This window comes from Polypterus senegalus, chromosome 4 (genome assembly GCF_016835505.1).
Source record: "Polypterus senegalus isolate Bchr_013 chromosome 4, ASM1683550v1, whole genome shotgun sequence".
Classification (NCBI taxonomy): Eukaryota; Metazoa; Chordata; class Cladistia; order Polypteriformes; family Polypteridae; genus Polypterus; species Polypterus senegalus.
This window is the reverse complement of record NC_053157.1, coordinates 34215611-34233467: the sequence shown is the minus strand read 5'-3', so window position 1 is coordinate 34233467 and position 17857 is coordinate 34215611. Positions and strand designations below refer to the sequence as shown.

General features: G+C 39.3%; 1 long non-coding RNA gene across 1 annotated transcript in view; it reads right to left on the bottom strand.

Moving 5' to 3' along the window:
• Positions 1–7146: 7146 nt before the first annotated feature.
• The window catches only part of LOC120527247, a 49211-nt gene continuing 38500 nt past the window's right edge, over positions 7147–17857 (bottom strand). The window contains exons 2-3 of the long non-coding RNA XR_005633297.1: positions 9065–9239; positions 7147–7338 (exon numbers count right to left, since the gene is read on the bottom strand). This is a non-coding gene — a long non-coding RNA (uncharacterized LOC120527247). The remainder of the gene's footprint in view (positions 7339–9064; positions 9240–17857) is intronic.

Sequence of the window (17857 nt, the reverse complement as noted above, 5' to 3'; positions counted from 1 at the left end):
CAGGTTTAGTCTCAAATTCACCACAACCGCAGCCAGTTTCAGTCGGGGTGATCGTTTCAGAAATAGTTGTAACCTGTATTGTTGACATTACATTATCATGCAGATATTTTTTGTTATGTATTTTTTTTTTTTTTGTATGTCCAGCCTTCACGTTTTAGGAGCTGAGGTCACATTAGATGGCAGATATAGTTTGCATTTTTAATATATTTAGTTCCACTCATTTGCAGCAATGAAAACCTAATGATGTTTCTACAATTACTTTGAGGAATACCTCATTGGCTTTAAATTTGGAAAAAAGCAAGTTATATTATTTTTTGTAATTCTGCAAGCAAAATCAACATACTACAAAAGTTTATCTCAAAGGGCCTGACTATTAGTTTTGCAGAATCAACGTACATAGCAGTGTAATGTCTGTTGCAAGTTTATCCTTTCATACTCACAGAGCTACACTATCTGTGGCTGCGTTTGTCAACAGTTTCCAGAATGCACCTACTGGACAGGTTCATGCAGTGAGTATAATATGAAGTCAAAAAAAGCCACAGTCCAAGTGTCTTTGTTTTAAAAGTTTTAGTGAAACTTACAGCAACCAGTTTACATGAAAAGAAAAGGAAAAAGTTGACAATGCACACAAAAAAGAAAAATTTTTTGTTTTTGTTCAAGGCTTTTGTATCTTAATTACATTCCATACACTATGACACATGTTCAGAGAACCACATGTCTCTGAACCTTTCCATCTGCAGCTAAACAATCTAATTTATCTAACAGTTCAAGGTTCTTTCAACCTATTTATCTATCAATGTAAGATCACCAGAGGTTGGAAGCATGCGCTGATAGTGTGCTGCCACACAATGAACCACCTGGATTGGGACACAAGTGCAGTGGGTGACACCTCAGCACCACAGTTGAACAGTGTGAGTTTTTTACGGTGGCTGGAGTGCTAATCCTGCCACCAACCTCCAATTTTTTCCTGTAAATTGGAGAATCTGCTTGCAGGGCTGGATGCAGATTAATGTCATACCCAGGATGAAGCAATTGCAGGTTAAGAGCCTTGCTCAAGGGTCCAATGGAGTAGAGTCATTTCTGGCATTTACAGGATTCAAATTGGCAACCTTCTGATTGCAGGGCGCAGATCTCTAGCCTCAGAGCCACCACTCTGCCTGTGAGATCATCAGATTTAATTGAAAGTGGGTTACTCCCTGTATATCAAACCCACAGACTACTGACATCACTTCCTGTCTTCCCATACTTACGCTGCATAAAAGACATTTCCATCAGAAGAAAAGTGTCAGTTTTTTCAAGAGGAATGTCTGGACTTCCGACACACCAGCACTTTTCCTTGCAAAAACACCCAAAATTACTTTCATTAAGTTTGATTTTTCCCAGCTGAGACCCCAAAGCTTTATAGTTTTTGTTTTGAAATGGAGCCTTCAAAAAGGCAAAATGTGAGTGTGGCCTCCAAAAATAAGCTAAGAAGCAGGTCACTGTCTTGATTAACCTGCCCAGAAGAGACTCAACTAAGTTCAGCCAGGTCCCAAATACTACCTGCTGGCTTCAGCTGGAGCAGGCCCCGAATATAGGAAGCTGGCATTACAATACAAAATGTCTGCAAGTATATCACAAGCTCCAAAAGAAGGAGGATAATCATAAATCCCCCACTTGTGAATAAAAAGGGCAGCAAGGGATCTTTATAAATCAAATATATATTAATCTAAAGTAGTAAAATACAGGAAAATGCTCAACAGAGACAAAAGGAGATGCCTAGAAGGCCAAGCCCAAAACCACTATTCAGAATCAGAATCCTTAAAGGATGTTTGGTGTTTTTTAAGTCAAAGTTTTTTCTTCACAAACATAGTATATATATATATAAATATACATTTACCACGTTAAATTATATTCTGAAATTAAGCGTTTTCTATCAATTAAAAAAAACTAATTGCAAGTCCAGGCATTTTATAATGATACCTAATGTAGCATGGGATACCTGGAAAACAAAAGCCTAAAAACGTAGTGAATATGTCTATTTTTCAAGCCAAGAAAGTTGTCGAGTATCGATCAGTGTCCTGAGATTACACACATATTGTAAAATAGCTTCTACGTGTCATTATAAACAAAAATCAGCAATATTATGAGTATCAGCTTTTTTTCAAAGAAAACCAGCTATGCATGCTACCTCAGTGTTTGTCTTCTCTTGTGATGACCTTTCACCCCCCAGGGGTTCTGGTTTCCTCTCCAAAGGCAAAATCACACTAAACAGTTTGTGCCACAAGCTTGGTACCTTGCTGATTTACTTCTGTATTTATATAAGAACTCCTCTCAAGAAGGCCACTGCTATCACTCAAGCAAACAGAAAACGCATCCTTACCTTGAGAAAAATAGTAGCAGGAATGTGAGGAGAAATGATTTTTGCCAGGTCCCTATTGTTGTCACAAGCATGCATCAGAAACACAGAAGGCGTGTTTTCTTTTGCCACATTTAAAGAAGACACCTAATTAAAGAAGACAACTTTGTGGGTCAAATGAATATATACCATAATGGTAAAGAAATAACTCGACTTGAAAAAAACAAGACAAAACGAACAACCAAATTTACAAAATAATATTTGGAAAGCAAAAAAAGACTAAAGATAAGGAAAAGAAAACACAGTTAAACCAGGGAGGAGACTCCAGCTGCACTACAACATTAACAGTTCTGAACTGTAGCATCTAGCATACGAAACTATAGATTGTCTGAAACAGGGAGGATGGCTTGGTTGGCCTGGACTAGAAGAACTCCTGCAAACCTGCCAATCCAATCAATTATCTAATCAGCCAATTATGTGGCAGCATGCATAAAATCCTGTGAATACAGGTCAGAAACTTCAGTTTATGTTCATATCAAACACCAGAATGAGGAAAAAATGTGATCTCAGTGATTTCCACTATGATTGTTGGTGCCAGACAGCTGTTCTGAGTATTTCAGTAACTGACGATCTCCAGGGATTTTATTGGACAACAGTCTCTATTCAAAAACAAAAAAAAACATCCAGTGAGTGGCAGTTTGTGCAGACAGAAACATCTTGTTGATGAGAGGAATCAGAGGAGAATGGCCAAACTGGTTCAAGCTGACAGAAGGGCTACGGTAAGTTAGATAACCACTCAATACTCAATACAAAAACTGTGGTGAGCAGAAAAGCATCTCAAGAAGTGCAACACATTCAACATTGAGGTTGTTGGGTTACAACACCAGAAGATCAGGTCATGTTCGACTCCTGTCAGTCAAGAACATAAAGCTGAGGCTGTAGTGCACACAGGCTCACCAAAACTAGACAGCTGAAAACTAGAAAAACATAGCCGGGTCTAATGAATGTCAATTTCTGCATGGACACAGAGATGGTAGGGTCAGAATTTAGCACAAACAGCATGAAACCATGCAAACTATGATCATAAAATCAGACCGTTCAAAAATGCAACACTTGTTTATTTATTTTTTTACATCTTCTTGCCTCCTCCAATCTCGTATCAGTTTCTCAGACGCATCGAATTTTGTTGCAGCAGCGCAGTTACCTATTTCTTTTGCTGCTTCAACGGCGTTCAATTTAAAACTAGCTTCATATTTTCTTCTGATCAAATGCTCCATCTTAAATAAGGAATGCTCTTGTATGTATGAGGGTGTGAGATACAAAAAACACAAAACAGTGCAAACGTCGCTTCGGAATAATTCGGGTATTACCATGTGGTCACGTAGGCACAATAGAGAGAGAGAGATCTAATTACCGCACAATACATAGAAAAAGAAGGAAGTGTGCTCCGAGGTTACTCTCTCAGGTGGGCGTTAGCATATCATAATCCCTTGTACCAATAGCGTGAATTTTCAGCATTCAACTTATACGACTGAAATTATAAAATACCAGAAATTATACAGTAAAATCAAGTTCTGACTTATCCATGGGAGAACTTATCCACGAGTATATACGGTATGTGTTTTTTTTCCATCAAACATGGGTGGTCTTATTAAAAGGATATTATCATCTAGAAAGTTGGAGGACAATTTTAATTTTCCTTCAATCTCATAGCAATTTTCATGCTAATGCTTATCCTGATTTTTATTATGGTAGGAGATATTGATCCCAAAATCTGTTAACGGGCAAATAGCTATTTTTTTAAATTAGGTGGGTAGAATAAAAAAAAATATGCAAAAATATCTTCATTATTTGTATTATAAATAATGGGATGAGGGCACTGATTTAGACTGATTTACTGATTAACTCATCACTTAGGATGTGCCTTTAATCAAACAGATTTAGAGGGGAGGACAATCAACCAATTAAATTCAGTCTTAAAAAATGTATCTTTATCTACACTGTAAATGTTAACCACTGTGCACATAAAAGCTCAAAGTGTTAAAAGAACCAAATATAAAAGATCACCGGAAGCTCATTCATAATACCTTTATTTTCAGGTTTTCATCTATAACCTAGAAAGACACACAATGAGCCTGGAGAGACTCTTCGGCATAGCGAGTCACCACAAAGAATATGAGACAAAAGGACCCTTCACAGAATCTACCCAAAGTGGCCAAATGCCCACATCCCATTCTTTTTCTTCTCAATACATCATTTAAATTCGCCGTTACCACTCTTGCCCTGTAGCTCCCACCCTAACCATGCACATAAATGTTTGATTAAAATTACAGACTTTATAAGAAGCCAGAAACAGTTACAATGCCAGGCTGGAATGCTTCATTACACTGTCATTGCAGACTAACTACAATGTTTTATAAAGCACATTCTAACTGATCGTCCTCGACTAAAGTGTGAACACTTTCTCTGCAGTAGCTGACGCCTTATCTAAGACATGACAGTTATGGCTTATTAGGTTACTGGTGTCAGATGAGCTGAGAAATCTCAGCAACTTTCCTTGAATTACATTGTCTGGCCTAATGAGTGTCTAAAGTGGTTTACGCCAGCCTTGTCTGTTTTAAGCTTACAAAGAAGCTGTGAGTTGAGAGCAATGTGTCATCGAAGCTCTTGGGAATGTCAAGTGCATTGCTGTCAGGCTGGTAGTTATCCAGGCGGACTCTGCCTTCTATCCAAAATTGAGTGTTGGCTAATATTTTAAGCAGCAGAAAAGGTTTTTTTCAAATTGTTAGGATTTTAACATCACTAATAGGCTTCCTTTTGAAAATCTTATTAATTCATTTTAATGAAGACTGGATAAACTCCCTCTGAATGTGGAAAGTTGAAATCTAACAGCAGCATTTGTATGGTGCTCTGTTTCTTTCAGCTTAAGGGTGAATCACATACTCCAAGACACCAGTAGAAATTAAAGAGAAGTGCATGTGAGATTGAAGCCAGGAAGCACTTCTTTTTACGGAAAGAGTTGTGAGGATCTGCCACAAACTACCAACTCATGTAGTTGAAGCAGAAACCTTATCAACCTTTATGAAGTATCTGGATGAGATACTGGGACAGCTTAGCTTTTAGCTAAACAAATGGGCTTGATGGACTGAATGGTCTCCTCTCATTTGTCAAATTTCTTAGGTTTTTATGCTCTTATGTCTATAAAACCACTAATTAGGCTGAAAAGTACATTTTTAAACTTGAATGAGAGTTAAAATAAATTAAAAACAAGACCACATCATAACATTATTTAAATGTGCTAATTGACATTGAATGTCACCACTCTCTGGCTCTATGATGAGTGAGTATAACAATCTTAACTGCAACTTCTGTTTTCCTAACCTGAAAAATCCCAAATTCTTTACAGAGTCTTTAATTTGATGATGTCAGTTTAATTTGTTATCTTTTGGTTATCATGCATGCTGAGCCCAAGAGGGGAGGCCCCTAACTTTACACTTGTCCAGTCTAATGGGTGTTGTGAAATGGAGACACAAACATGGCAAACAATTGGTTTTGAGGCCTCCAAAATTATAATAAGGCAGGCCGATCCAGAAGAGGCTTATTTCAGACCAGCATGGCACAGAAAACAACATGCTGGCTTCCACCCTATAAGGCCCCAAAATGGGCAGTTGGCTTAGAAAGCTAAAAAAAGAATATAAAAGTCCCAGAAAACACAAAAACGCCTCACTACAACAACAACATTTATTTATATAGCACATTTTCATACAAATGATGTAGCACTACAGTGCTTTACAGGATGAAGAAAGAGAAAAAAGACAAAATATAAAAAATAAAATTAGGCAATACTAATTAACATAGAATATGGGAGGACAGAAAAAAACAAAAAAAAAACTTCAGACGGATGGAGAAAAAAAAAACAAAATCTGCAGGGGTTCTGAGGCCACGAGACCACCCAGGCCCCTCTAGGCATTCTACCTACCATAAATGACCTCAGTCACTCTTCATGGTTTTCAGGCTTCACATGGAAGAACTTGATGATGATGGTCATGTGGACTTCTGGCCTTTAATCCATCAATGTAGGAACATAATGGTGCTTTGAACGGGTGGTGGTGAAAGCATAAAGTAGAGAGGGAAACTGTAAAAATGGAGATAAGCCTCATAAAGAATCTTTCTAAAGGAACTTATGTATAGTAAAAATAGAACAAAATAGAACAAGATGCTCTAAAAAGCAATAAGAGGCAAAAAACTTGACTTGCTTACAAAGTCAATCCAAGGTAAACAAGTCTCAATATGAAATCCAATCGCAAAACACAATAACAAAAGCAGAAATCCAGAACTAGAAAATATCAAAAGAAAACAATACCTACAAATGCTCCAAAGAACAACTTACAATGAACCACTGGGGAATTCTCTTGGTCTGCGCTCCAAATAAAGGTAGAGGGAGGAGCCAGCAGCGGTGATGTAATGATGGCCCTGCCTCTTAAGGATCCACCCACAGAGTACAGTACATGGAATGGCCTCGTCTTTAAAGACAGTACATTGTAACAAATAGCCCTGGCCACAGGCAGACACAACACCAATGTCCAAAACACATGGGTCTATTTACAATTTGGCTCCACCCACACACACACTATTCCTCAGTCATTTCTCTCTTCAGCCTCCTCCACTCCTGTCTTGCAAGCTCTGTCTTCCTCCTCCCGACTCCGGCTCCTCGAAGGGAGTGAGGCGGCCCCTTTTATCACGCCCCGGATGTGCTCCAGGTGCTTGGTGATGGTCTTCTGGCAGCACTTCCTGGTGTGGCGGAAGTGCTGTCCTCCAGGGCTCAGGAACCATCCAGGCAGCCCCTTGGTTGGGCCATGGACCCCCACAGGGTTGAGTTTCCCAGCTCCGTCTCCGTGGCCCTTGATGAAAATCAGGGGGGCTGCCCTCTTGGATCCAGGGAAGATATTGCCCCTTTCCCAGACCTTCCCTGATCCAGGTGGGGCAAGGTCCCTGGTCATCTGCCACAACATAAATACAAACAGCAGAAAATACATTAGAAAATGAAAAATAATAATTCAAAAATAACAATAAAACATAAACTCCACAAAATACAGATCCATACATAACAATGGCCTCTTTTTCTTAACCTATTTGCATTTTAATATTTTGATTTGAACTTTTAAAGCTTACATGATATGAAATTGAATCATACAGTGAGGTTCTCAAGAACCTACAAAATTTCATATGAAGCAGGACAGCTTTAAGGAACCTTCAGCTGACAAAGAGAGGCAGCATAATTAGGCAGAAGGGGTCAGGGGTCCATTCTCTCTCTGAAAGTTATTCATCAAAGTATGAGCAAGAGTTTAGAGACACAGCAGTGACCAACGCGTGGCGTCATCACCAAATATGTAAGGAGTCCGAGTTTTTTTTTATCACTGTCCTGTTTAGAAATGTACAGTTTACTAAACAACAAATCTTTCAGTTGAGCTTTATTTTTTTAAGGTCTCAATGCAAAAGAAAATGTTACAAAAATAAAAGCAAAGTAAAATGTTACAATCCAAAAGAACTTAAAACTAACAAATCCGTCTTCCGACTGACACTTACAAATATAAGCTTACAGTCATTTTATTTTGGAGGTGAGCACAGAACTAATATACTGTATGAAAATAAAAGTCTTTACAAAGTTTTTTTCCTTTGTCTTCTAACAAATTACCAGAATAATTTAACAATTTTAATTTGTACTCATTCACTTTATTATACTAATCTATTATTTCATCTCAAAGAGCACATTTTCATTTTTTTAAATGGGCAGCTATAATGTTTTGCCGCAATGCCATCTGCTTATCTAGTCACTCTTCTTTATTCCAGTTTTCATGCTTTTTGTCACCATTATCTCAACTGAATAATTACAACAGTGTGACTGATTCGGTCATTTGAAGTTGAGCAACCAACCTTCAATTCTAATTTTTAATCACTGAGATAATGAGTTCTGTTTGCTAGAGGCAAATAGATGACATTATTTTGTCCATCTAAAATACTTCTGTATTTAATTCTAATAGCTGACTAGTAAAAATTTTCAATCTAAATACATGTTATAATTGTTTATCGAAGTACGCAAAATGTCTGTGTGAAACATATGGCCTTCTAGGCTCTTTAGTGCTACTGTTCTGCACTATGCTGAAGCACAAAGGCATGTTTTATGTAAGGAGCATTGCTGACTCAACCATAAACTGTGACTTCATCATCTTTTAGTTACTTTATAATGGTTGTATATTATTATATTAATCTTTTCCTTGTTTGCTTATTTGGCAGGAAGGCAGCTGGCAACAGGAGGTCAGATTAAACAGGTAGTGGCAAGGAAGCAGACAACCACCATAACTTACTGCAAGTATATTGCAAATACAACAACACATAATAAACAGTGGCAGAGAGACATGCATCTAAGTGGACAAAGAATGATGATCGAGAAAATAAAAAAGTTACAAAATCTGACATTGTACATTCAAATTGTTAGGACCACAGTATTAATACTGAGTATGGTTTCCCTTTGGTCTCAGAACTGCCTCAGCTCTTTGTGGCATGGATTCCACAAGATGGTGGAGCTTGTGGTCCATGTTGACATGATTGCATCAATCAGTTTCTGCAGATTTCTCAGTTCCACATTCATGCTGCAGATCTCCTATTCTACCACATCCCAGAGGCATGCAGATCTGGTGATTTGGAAGGCCACAGAAGAACACTGACCTTATTATTATGTTCATGAAGCCAGTTTGTGACATGCTGTATTATCACACTGGAAGTAGCCATCAGAAGATGGGTAAATTGTGGTCATCAAGGAATTCATGTGGTCAACAGTGATACTCAAATAGGATGCGGCATTCAATTCAATTCAAATTGGAATTAAGGGGGTGCAAAAGTGCTGCAAGAAAGAGAGATTTGATAGGCACTGTAAGATACATAGATAGATAGATAGATAGATAGATAGATAGATAGATAGATAGATAGATAGATAGATAGATAGATAGATAGATAGATAGATAGATAGTGTAAAAGGATCAGACTCGACACACTTAAAAAGGTTTGGGGCAGCCACCTGTATAATATCCCTGGCTGCAATGAGTTTTGGAATTAAGTCAGTAGTGTCTTTGAAGGAGTCCAAACAAGAACTAATAAATAGTGGTTAAGATGGCATCTTTAAATGCCAAGACCGGAAGTGATGGAAGGGTACCGAAAGTGACCTCCTTCTGATGTAACCGGAAGTGACATTCTTCTAGGCGCTGGAACTGGAAGTGATGTTCTTTTAGGTGCCGGAACCAGAAGTGGCGTCTCTAGGGATGGGTCAGACGGGTTTTCCCGTGTTTGGTCTATAGGAGTAACAGAAAAAGGTTTAGTGCACCCCGCCACCCCCTGGCCTAATGTGGAGTTCCCCTCACTTGGTCCATACAGCTTCCTCCAACTCGCATGTGTGTGACAATAGATAGATAGATAGATAGATAGATTCTCCACTTCATTACACCACCAGCAGCAGCCTAGACTCTTAACACAAGGCTAGTTTATGATCGATTTTTCGGGTTTCAAGACCCAACTTATATGTGAGCATATACTGTAAATATCACGGTTATTATATTATTATATTATAGCTGTGTAAGCCCGTGCTATAAAAAGCCCAGGGTCATAGAAACTATTGAAATCGTCAGGAATTAAAATTGAAATGTAGAGATTTCAGGTAATTGAAAGGAACTACTCTGGATCTCTCTTCTAGGAGGATTAGTTTTTGCTGATGTGCTTGCATTGTTTGTGCATTAGCAGCTAAGCAATTTTGTCTTTCTTCGGAAGTTTTGTTTTGCTGACATGTTGGCCTCACTTGTGTCATTAGCAGCTAAGCGAGTTTTCTGTTTCCTCGGAGGTGGACCTCTCACTTCTGGGCCAGACAGACAGACACACTTCCACGCGTAGACGTTTACATATAAGATATGCAGTTCATTGCTACAGACAGCCAGTGCAATTTGTTATCTTGGTGGGGATTTCAGGTGAGCACATGGCTTATCTAATGCCACATGTGTTCACTTTTCATATGTTATAATTCAGTTTTCACTGTGTTGTTGACAATGCACAGATCGCTGTAGCTCACTCAGTGCATCGTACTAAATTAATTTACAGTGGGGAAACTTCTGGGATGCCTTCCTGGATGTCATGAGGTGACACTTCCAGGATGGAGTATACAGTACTTATAAAAAGTGCTCACTCCCTTAGACGTTTTCATGTTGTACTCTGAATCAGATTTATTTTTGCTTTTGTGACACGGATCAACAAACGAATTGATATAAAATATAAAATAACTGATTGCATAAGTATTCACCCTCTTTAATAAGTCACACATAACCCATCGTTGGTGCTGCTACTGTAATTGTCTTTGAAAGTCATGTCATCTGGGGTTTTAATTGAATATATAATTGCACCTCGTTTGGAATTTTCAACTTGTAATGAGTCAGTATGGTGGCCAACCCTACACAATAAGGAGAAAAAAGACTCCAAGCAACTCTGTGAAAGATCCAAGTGATCCAAGTCATGGAGTATCCCTTGGAATCCAGTTAAACCAATTATTAAGAAATCATTAAGTATGGCACCGCTGTAAATCTGTCTAGAGCCGGCCAGCCACAAAAACTGAGTGATCATGCAAGAAGCAGACGAGTGGGAGAGGCTACCGAGAAATCTGTGATAACTCTGAAGGAGTTACAGTACAAGCTACAGTACCTGAGATTGCAGAGACAGTGCAGCCAACAGCTGTTGTCTGTGTGCTTCACCAGTTGTGGCTTTATGGGAGAATGGCAAAGAGAAAGTCACTGTTATAAAAAATAAACAGACATGACATCTTGACTAGTGCTTGTCAGAAGGCACATGGGAGACTCTTTAGGAATTTTGGTCTAATGAGACCAAAATTGAGCTTTTTCACCACCACACTAAACAAAACACCATGTTTGAATGCTACAAATTATCAAAAACACACCATTCTAATCATGTAGAATGGTGGTGGTGGCATGATGTAGTGGGGATGCATCTGTGCAGTATTCTCAGGAAGGCTGGTGAGGGTTGAAAGTGAAATGAAAGCAGCAAAATACAGGGAACCCCTGATCTGTTAGAAACCTGCACCTTGGGAGAAGACACGCTCATGCACTGGCGCTGGGCTGGCTAAAGCAGTTGTGTTCTGCAGGGTGTTGACCTGACTTCAGGAGTCCCAGGAGCCTAATGGGGACATGATATGAAGAGTGCTGCCTTAACAAACACAACCTTATCACAAATACTCCCTTTTCAAGTGTGCACCGATTCCAGTTTCTCAGAGATAGATAGATAGAGAACAGGCACTATACGATAGATAGATAGATAGATAGATAGATAGATAGATAGATAGATAGATAGATAGATAGATAGATAGATAGATAGATAGATAGATGGTGTCACGATGCATGTCAGAGGAACTCCTCAGGGGCTTAAACAAGTCTATGTAATAACCCATTTGGACAAGATGGGATGCAGTCGCTAATATACTTATCTTTTTCTCTCTCCACAAAACCAAGAAACTGTCCGGTGGCGACATGTAACCCCAACCCTTCTGGTTCCACATCTCTGAGAACCACACCTGCCTGAAATGAGGCATCTTTTGGGACCAGAGAGACCCGCCAGATGGAACTCCTAACAAACATAGCCTGAACCTGTGGTTAAAGATGAACGTTTGTTTAGTTAAAAGCCTGAGGGAGAGGAGCATAGATGCCAAGGGGTGCTGTTTTTTGTTGAAACTTTCACTTAAATTAAAAGGGCTGAACCGTTTATAGCATTCCAACTTTTATTTTTGAGACCTATCATTCCTGCACCTGACCACACTAGATAGATAGATAGATAGATAGATAGATAGATAGATAGATAGATAGATAGATAGATAGATAGATAGATAGATAGATAGATAGATAGATAGATAGATAGATAGACTTTATTGTCCCCAAGCGGAAATTAAAACTTTACAGAAGCTCAAGAAAATCTATATATATATATATATATATATATATATATATATATAAACTGCTCAAAAAATTAAAGGAACACTTTGAAAACACATCAGATCTCAATGGGAAAAAGAAATCCTCCTGGATATCTATACTGATATAGACTGGGTAATGTGTTAGGAACGAAAGGATGCCACATCGCTTGATGGAAATGAAAATGATCAACCTACAGAGCCCTGAATTCAAAGACGCCCAAAAATCAGAGTGAAAAATTATGTGGCAGGCTAGTCCATTTTGCCAAAATTTAATTGCAGCAACTCAAAATTGTAAGCAGCACTTTGTATGGCCCCTGTGTTCTTGTATACATGCCTGACAACATCGGTGCATGCTTCTAATGAGATGACAGATGGTGTTGTGGGAGATCTCCTCCCAGATCTGGACCAGGGCATCACTGAGCTCCTGGACAGTCTGAGGTGCAACCTGGTGGCATTGGATGGACCAAAACATAATGTCCCAGAGGTGTTCTATTGGATTTAGGTCAGGAAAGTGTGGTGGCCAGTCAATGGTATCAATTCCTTCATCCTCCAGGAACTGCCTGCATACTCTCACCACATGAGGCCAGGAATTGTCGTGCACCAGGAGCCACTGTACCAGCATAGGGTCTGACAATGGGTCCAAGGATTTCATCCTGATACCTAATGGCAGCCAAGGTGCCTTTGTCAAGCCTGTAGCGGTCTGTGTGACCCTCCATGGATATGCCTCCCCAGACAATCATTAACCCACCACCAAACTGCTCATGCTGAATGATGTTACAGGCAGCATAATGTTCTCCATGGCTTCTCCAGACCCTTTCACTTCTGTCACGTGCTCAGGGTGAACCTGCTCTCATCTGTAAAAGCACAGGCACCAGTGGTGCATCTGCCAATTCTGGTATTCTATGGCGAATGCCAATGAGCTGCATGCTGCTGGGCAGTGAGCTCAGGGCCCATTAGAGGACATGGGGCCCTTGGGTCACCCTCATGAAGTCTTTCTGGTTGTTTGGTCAGAGACATTCACACCAGTGGCCTGCTGGAGGTCATTTTGTAGGGCTCTGGCAGTGCTCATCCTGTTCCTCCTTGCCCAAAGGAGCAGATACTGGTCCTGCTGATGGGTTATGGACCTTCTATGGCCCTCTCCAGCTCTCCTAGAGTAACTGCTTGTCTCCTAGAATCTCCTCCATGCCCTTGAGACTGTGCAGGGAGACACAGCAAACCTTCTGGCAATGACACGTATTGATGTGCCATCCTGGAGAAGTTGGACTACCTGTGCAACCTCTGTAGGGTCCAGGTATCACTCATGCTACCAGTAGTGACACTGACTGTAGCCAAATGCAAAACTAGTGAAGAAACAGTCAGAAAAGATGAGGAGGGAAAAATGTCAGTGGCCTCCACCTGTTAAACCATTCCTGTTTTGGGGGTCATCTCATTGTTGCCCCTCTAGTGCATCTGTTGTTAATTTCATTAACACCACAGCAGCTGAAACTGATTAACAACCCCTCTGCTACTTAACTGACCAGATTAATATCCCATAAGTTTCATTGACTTTATGCTATACTCTGATTAAAAAGTGTTCCTTTAATTCTTTTGAGCAGTATATATATATATATATATATATATATATATATATATATATATATATATATATATATATATATATATATATATATATATATATATATATATAGTGGAAGTTCAGTCCCCGAACACAGACAGACAAGACATCAGATGTCCAAAAAACACACACGTTTAATATTCTTCTTCCAATTTACAACACCACACAATGCCCTAACAGCTACAACTTTCTCACAGTCCTTTCTTTTCTCTCTTCTCCTATTTCTTCTGCCACCTCTACTCCTCTCCTTGCAAGCTCTGTCCTCTTCCTCCTGACTCCAGCTCATCTATTGAAGTGAGGTTGTCCCTTTCATAATGTATAATCTTCTGGCAGCACTTCCTGATGTGAAGTGCTGCAGTCCAAGGCCCTGTAATCTAAGCTCTGATCCCGTGGCCCCGATGCAGACCAAGGCAGCTGCCCTCTCATGGCCAGGGATAGGTGTTGTCCCTCTTCCGGTTCTTCCAGACATCCCAGCTGTGCAGGATGCCCAGCCGTCCGCCACAACATGTATATATAAAACGCTGCTGCCTCACAGTAAGTTCACATCCCAGGTTCTCCCTACGCGGAGCGCTGTGAGTAGTGAGAAAAGCATTATATAAAGGTTAAGAATTATTATATAACAATTTCTGGCTGGAATAAAAGAGTAGCTGCTATCAGTCACAGGCTTGTAGGTGGCTATAAGACATGGTCAGCTCTGCCCATTTGTACTGCAGGTTTACATTTAAAGGCATTGACATTCCAATAGAGCAGGTCCAGCTTGTTGTGTCCACAAATCCAACATGTTGATTGAAGTTTGTTCATCCCGATGTCCCCCTGGTTAAGTTAACAGCATTCCAGAGTCAGAATGATTCATTCATTAGAATATTAGTACAGAGTGAATCATTTGTGTTCCTGAATTAAACATTAATCACAACTTATCTCCCTAGGCAGTGGTCAATTGAACAAATTCAGTCAGTTATTTCAATGAGTGGATTACACATTTTAGTTTTAATTGTAATGTGCTTGCTTTTTTTTTTACCAATATTCATTCACACATTTCCAGTTCCCTTCCTGCCTTTTCCATTCTGAACTGCTCCTTTAATAATGTCCAACAGGCAGAATTGACCACAGTGCTACTAGCTGAGTATCACACTTTATAGTGATACTCACTACTAATTTAAGTTTTACTAATTGGTTCTGCTCCTTTTCAGGTGGCATTTCCTTCATGTTCAATTTCTTAAAGTCCAACAGTATTTATGTTTGATTTGACTTCATCTCCACAGAAAGCTCGCAGCAGATTGTTATTGGTATTGTGGTGTTCACAGAAGTGCAGAGGTAATTGCAATGCCAACAAGCACTATAACTCATAGGGACCATCCTATGGATGCAGAGGTTCACTTCCTAATGCTGAGCGCTGTTGTTTCAGTGGTAGCTCTGGTATTAACATAATTTGAACATGATGTGAAATTCATGGAATTGGGCTCCAAACACAGTTGGTGTCTGATAGATTTGCTCTTGACACAGCAACATTACAAGTGAATTCTGACCAGCTTCTCAGCTAATATGCATTGAAATGTGAATCGGTTACCATATCATTATAATCTGACATACATGGTGCTGTGCAGAAAGCAGAAGGGCAGATTTCCAGAAATGCTTACATTTATTGGCCCACACCCTTCCAGAAAGGCAATTTGCTTAGGAGATTTGTGATAAACAGACAAAAGTGCTATCTGTTCACCATTTTTTATTCCTGTACGTTAAAACATTAGACTTTCAGCATTTGAGGATTGATTTTCAAAGAAAGACAACATATGAGAGAAAATGTCCCAATTGGCAGTGCTTTAAATAAAGTATTTTGTCATATAGTTCAGAAAAAAAGATTGAAGTGTCAAAGCTGATGAGAATTACACCAAAGTTCAAACTGAAACCTGATAAAACGCAGATGGGAGAAGTCTGATTGAAAACTATTAACTGGGAAGCAAACACTTACCGCAGTAAAACACCCCAGTGAGGAACAACGCGTATCTGTGAATAAATGCCTGATAGCATCGAATACAGTACGTGTTACTAAAGTAACAGAAAATCTGCAAAATATTGATCTAGGTTCCTGCAAATTAACTGTGCATAATTACTGAGACAATAAATGCACTCTCATTTTCAAATAGGTGCTTTTCCTCTTGAATAACCAAATACTTTTATAGCACTTTAATTCCCTTGATTTGTATGTGTTTATTTCAAATTTTCAGTACCTTGTTGAAGAGAAAAAACTGAAATTGTTTAATACTCATTTTGGTTTTATGTTTCCATCTGTCCATTTACTAAACCTGTTCATCCTGGCAGGATTGGAAACAAGGCATGAACAAACCCCAGACGGTAAGCCAGGCCACTCCGGGGTAACTCACACTTTGAGGCTATTTTGCAGTTTTCTGTCAATTCTAACGTGCAGGTTATTGTGGTGGGCATGGAAAAGCAGAGAATGCAGAAGAAAAGGCTTGCTAGGTATGAGATGATACACTCAATCCACATACAATACAGGCTGAAATATTGGCTTCACAATACAATACTTCCACAACACTGGGTATCCTCAGTAAAAACAAAAAAAAAAAGAATAAGTAAAAAACTAAATAACATTTGTTATTTTGGGCAAAATCAAAAAGATTAGCTTTAAAACAATAAAACACACAAAGTAGGCATTGGAACAAAACAAATCTTTAATTTCCTCACTGCTTTGGTTTGATCCCCAGTTTCGTAATTGCACATGAGACTCCACTATTTCACTCAATTTGCACACCTCTCTAAATACCTTATCAGTTTCAAAACTTTGTCCTGCAAACTAAAAGACCCTTTTCAACTAAACATGGAAACTTGAGAGGCATTTAACTGACATTGTACATGTGACTGAAACCTCTGTAACATTCCAGAAATTAAGAAAATCGGTGGGCCACTCACTCACGCACTCACCACTGTATTGTCTTTGCTTTGTGCTTAAAGACGTTGTCCTATAGGAAGGTGAACCTTTGGCCCAGTTTGAGGTCCGGAGCCCTCTGTTGCAGGCCTCCATTAAGGATATTTTTATATTTTGCTTTTCCTTCTCTCAGCCCAACACTGACTTTTCTGTCAGTCCCAGCTCCCCAGAATGATGCCGCCAGTACCATGCTTCACAATTGAAATGGTATTGTGAGGATGATGAGCGCTGCTTGGTTTCCTCTTGACATGATGCTTAGAAATTGAGGCCAGATAGTTCAATCTTGGTTTCTTCAGACCAAAGAATCTTATTTCTCACAGTCTAATAGCCTTTTTGATGCTTTTTTGCAAACCCTTAGCTGGGTTTAATTTCTCTTTTACTGAGAATTTCTACAAAATTCTACAAAAATCACATAATCAATAAATACACAGTATGATTTGTGATAATCAAGAAGAGGAACAACTGACAGGTAGCTTAGAAGGCCACATGCAGTGATTTGATTCTCATAGATCTGAAGTGCATTGAGGCTGTTCTATCTGCCTTATGTGCAATTTGAAAATGAAATTATATTTCCCAGCGTGTGAATGTAATTTTTAAGGTTCATAATTAACTCTACATTTTTTTACTGTTGCATGAGAATTCCACCCTTACCAAAGTGCTGCATGAGGTGAGGCCAGGTAACATTATTCCAGTCTTGTATTGTTCAATTTTGGTGAGCTTGTATCAAATGCAGCCTCAGTTGCCTGTTCTAAGCTGACAGGAGTGGCACCCAGTATGGTTTTCCTGCTGTTGTAGTCCATCTGCTTCAAGGCTCGACGTGTTGTGTGTTCAGAGAGATGCTCTTCAGCATAACTTGATTATAACCAGTGGTTATTTGAGTTATTGTTGCCTTTCTATCAGCTCAAGCCAGTCTGGCCATTCTCCTCTGACCTCTGGCATCAACAG